Below are 4,857 nucleotides of genomic sequence, written 5' to 3'. Positions count from 1 at the left end.
TTTTTTTTTTTTTGTCCTTTTAAAAATGTACCAAAGAAATGGAGTATGTAATTTAAATAGTAGACACTAAATGCTAGAGCCATTTCTAGTTTATGGTCATAATAATAATAAATTAAGGGACAAATAATATAATTTTTATATAAAATATTAAATGAGGTGGCAATAGGGATTAAGGCTTTCATAACCATCCCTATTATTTCCCAATCCCTAAATCATGGTCCAATGATTTGATTCCAAATTATTAGAGATTTTTTTAAAACCTCCCTCTTTACAAAATAATTATGGAGAGATTTACAAAATTAAATATGGTTAAGGAGGAGCAATAGCAAGAATGTCCATGTTTTTTTTTTTTTTTTCTTTCCAAGTAATTTTTTTTTTTTTTTTAATGTGTGTGTGTGTGTGTGAGAGAGAGAGAGAGAGAGAGAGAATTATGGAGAGTGGGGAGGAGTGCATAGTTATGGAGAGATTTACAAAGGTAAATATGGAGAGTGGGGAAGGAGATATATGAGTGGATGAATGAGATTATTTTTTAAATAATTATGGACAGACTTACAAAATTAAACATGGAGGGAGAGAGGGAGGGAAAGGGTTCTTTGTTCCTAATTATTAGGGATTTTTTTTTTTAAACCTCCCTATTTTATGCTTTATTATTTTCTGCCCACATTTTTTTTAAAACTCCCTTTTTTTAAATGTGCCCACATTTGGAGTGAAGTTTCTTTGTCTCAAAATTTTTTTTCTCCTCTATTCCGCTCGGGGTGGGGGGTTGAAAGTTTTTTTGGTAAATGTCAATAGTTTTTTTTTTTTATTATTTTTATTTTTTTTAAGTATACCAAAGAAATGGAATACATACTTTTAAGGGTAATTTACAACGCCGCCCCTTGAAGAATGCCACAATTATAAGAACATCCCCTCTGTTTCACCAAATTAGACTTAGACCCCTTACTGTAAGTCACAATTAAAGAATATAACTTATATGTTGATCAGTAACTATATTTTAATTTAAATACCAAAATACCCTTATTAAATGTGAAGTACCTAAAATACCCTTGAAATAAGTTACTATTTCTTTCACCCAAATCTAGGATATAATCCTCTGCAATACCCCTTCAATGGTGACATGTGAACAAAGTGGTTTGAACGGCTCAGATTAATTCTACATTGATCGAACTCCAATCCATTGATTCTCCAGTTTAAACTGAATCGTACCAGTGGTTCAAACCGAACCGTACCAAGTTTTGAATTATATTGAATGAAATTTCTCCCTCTTCTCTCTCTCTCTCTCTCTCTCTCTCTCTCTCTCTCTCTCTCTCTCTCTCTCTCTCTCTCTCTCTCTCTCTATACCCTAACTCGCATGAAGCTCACTGTGAGCTGCACCACCAACAATTGTGCTCACCTCAATCCCTGCTCACGAAACTCCTTGCTCTCTGCTCCCTGTTAACAGAAGGAAGGAGAGGAAGAAAGTCGCTCTTCCTTGCAGATCTAGCTCCCTACTCTCTACAAATACAAAGGTACATTGAAATCTTCATTTCCAGCCACTGCTCTTCACCGTCTACGAAGACAATGCAGATCTGCCACCAGAGAGGTTGGTCGATCTCTTTCCCTGTCCCTCTTTCACTCCCTCTCGCTCTCTTAATCCTTTTTTTTTTTTTTTTGGGCAGCATACCGTGTTGATTCAGCCAGGTCGAAGTTCGATTTTACCAGGGAGAATACTTTTTTTCAGTCTCTGTGCACGAAGGTAAAACTCGACTCTCTATCTCTCTCTCTATTTCTCTTTGAAAAGGCATTGAAATCACTAAGCTAGATCTGTGATTTGAATGTGTGAAGTATGGAATGCGATTTTAGGGTTACTTTCCTTGGCTGATTTGAATTTGTTTTCAATAAAATTTCAATCTCTCTCTACTGTGTATTTGCTTGCTACCTCTGTCCAACCAGGGACATGGTTAGTACATACTCAAAGTCCTTGGTGTAGAAATGCAACCCTAAAACGATGCAGAAGATAATAGAAAAACAAAACAAACAATGCACACGGATTTTACGAGGTTCGGCAAGGTTGCCTAAGTCCCCGGTGAGATGAGATCCTGCTTCACTATCAATGGAGAATAGGGTTATAGCGCTCGTCCTCACACCTCTCAGTATTGCTTGCATTATAGAGAAAGAAACCCTCGCTACAAATATATAGCGAAAAAACCCTAATCTGGAAAGTACACAATTGCCCTCAAATAAAAAATTCGAGCAGGGGGCTGCGCCCCCTACACCGCCTACTATGCAGGGGGGCCTCTTGCCCCCTTGCAACCCCCAGGGCCCGCTAACCGACTAGCGGGACCGCCGTCCTACCTGTCTAGGTGTTGCACCAGTACTCCCTGGATTAAACTGCAACGGAATACAAGACATCATACACCAACAATCTCCACCTTGGCTTGAATTCTGTCGAGCCTCCTGTAAAGATAACTTGTAGACATCTTCATCATTATACCTCATTAGAGGTACAAACCCGCACCTGTTTGGTGCGTCCCTCATCTTCAACAATGAGTAATATTAATCAAGTCCAAACAGGACTCGAACTTCTCTGTAGTAACTGGCTTTGTAAACATATCTACAGGATTGAGATCTGTATGACTTTTTCTCAAGTGAATACTGCCGTCTGACATAAGCTCCCTGATCTTATGAAATCTCACATCAATATGCTTTGTTCTTGTATGAAACACCTAATTCTTTGCAAGATGTATGGCACTTTGACTGTCACAATATAACACTGTACCTCCTTGCTCCAACCCCAACTCACGAACCAGTCCATCCAACCAGACTCCTTCCTTGGCAGCCTCAATTGCTGTCATGTACTCTGCCTCTGTAGTGGACAATGCAATTGTAGAGTGAAGCATCGCCCTCCATGATATAGGTCCACCAGCCAATGTAAACACATACCCTATAGTAGACCTCCTTTTGTCTAAATCACCAGCATAGTCAGAATCAACATAACCTACTAATTCTGTAGAACTTCCCTTGCCACTGAACATAACACCTATATCTTTAGTCTTGCTCAAATATCTGAAGATCTACTTAATTGCATTCCAATGCTCCTTCCTTGGATTACTCATGTATCTGCTAACAACACTGACTGCATGAGATAGATCTGGCCTGCTACAAACCATAGCATACATGAGACTCCCAACTGTGCTAGCATAAGGGACTTGAGACATCTGCTCCACCTCCTCATGTGTTGTAGAGCATTCCTTTTCAGATAACTTGAAGTGGCCAACTAATAGAGTGCTAACCGGCTTAGCCTTTTCCATATTGAAACGCTCTAGCACCTTTTCAATATACCTCTTCTGAGTTACCCAAAGTTTATCTATATTTCTATCTCTAAAGATTTCTATGCCAAGGATCTTCTTAGCTGCACCAAGATCCTTCATCTCAAATTCAGCACTCAACAAAGACTTCAAAGAGACTATATCATGTTTGTTCTTTGTAGCAATGAGCATGTCATCAACATAAAGCATCAACAAAATAATGGAATTATCACTTGACACTTTATAATAAACACAACTATCATACTCACTTATTGTATAGCCAATCTTCATCATGTGAGAATCAAAGCGCTTGTACCACTGCCTAAGAGATTGCTTAAGGCCATAAAGCGACCTCTTAAGCAGACAAACATGGTCTTCCTTTCCCTGCACCTTGAAACCTTCAGGTTGCTCCATGTAAATCTGTTCCTCTAAGTCACCATGAAGAAATGCAGTTTTCACATCAAGTTGTTCAAGCTCTAAATCATACATGGCCACCAAAGCAAGTAGTACCCTAATCGAAGTGTGTTTTACCACCGGAGAAAATATTTCATTGTAGTATATCCCCTCCTTCTGTGCATAGCCCTTGGCTACAAGTCTGGCCTTATACCTTTCACGCTCTTTCTCAAATGCTGCATCTTTCTTACGAAAGACCCATTTACACCCAATGATCTTTCTTCCCTTGGGTTTTTCCACAATCTCCCAAGTCTTGTTCTTCTGTAGAGATTCCATTTCCTCCATCATAGCTATCATCCATTTATCATGTTGTGCATCTCTCAAAGCATCATGGTAGGAAGATGGATCACCTGTACCTACAGTGACGGCATAGGCAACCATGTCCTCAAACCCGTATCTCGTAGGTGCTTTGTGAGTACGCTTCCCTTTACCCTTTGCCACAGTATAGGGAACTTCTACTGCTTCCTGTTGTCCTGGTAAGTCATTTGATGACTCATTCTCTCTTGTTGTTTCTAACTCACCTAACTCCACCTGCACAGTAGAACCTTCTTTATTTTCATCAACTGCTTGTGAATTGTAATTTGACTTCACTATATGAGACTCATCAAACACGACTTCTCTGCTAACCACAACTTTCTGTGAACTTGGATCCCACAACTTGAATCCCTTTACACCTTTCTTAAAACCAAGAAAGATACATTGCTTAGACTTTGAGTCTAACTTGGAACGCTGCTCACTCTCAACATGCGCATAGGCTGGACAACCAAATATTTTTAGAATAGAATAATCTACTGGTTTTCCTGTCCATACCTCTTCAGGAATTTTACAATCAATCGCCTTTGATGGAGACCTATTGATGAGGAAACATGTCATGTTCACTGCTTCTGCCCAAAATCTCTTGCTCAACCCTACATTCAGCCTCATACTCCGAGCTCTTTCTAGAAGTGTTCTGTTCATCCTTTCAGCTACACCATTTTGTTGTGGTGTCTTTGGAACTGTGAAGTGACGTGTAATCCCTTCAGCTTTGCACAATTCTAGAAACGGCTTGTATGTGTACTCTCCTCCATTATTTGTTCTCAAGTATTTAATTTTCTTTCCTGTCTTCCTTTCTACCTCA

This window comes from Macadamia integrifolia, chromosome 13 (genome assembly GCF_013358625.1).
Source record: "Macadamia integrifolia cultivar HAES 741 chromosome 13, SCU_Mint_v3, whole genome shotgun sequence".
Taxonomy (NCBI): Eukaryota; Viridiplantae; Streptophyta; class Magnoliopsida; order Proteales; family Proteaceae; genus Macadamia; species Macadamia integrifolia.
This window is presented reverse-complemented; position numbering follows the sequence as displayed.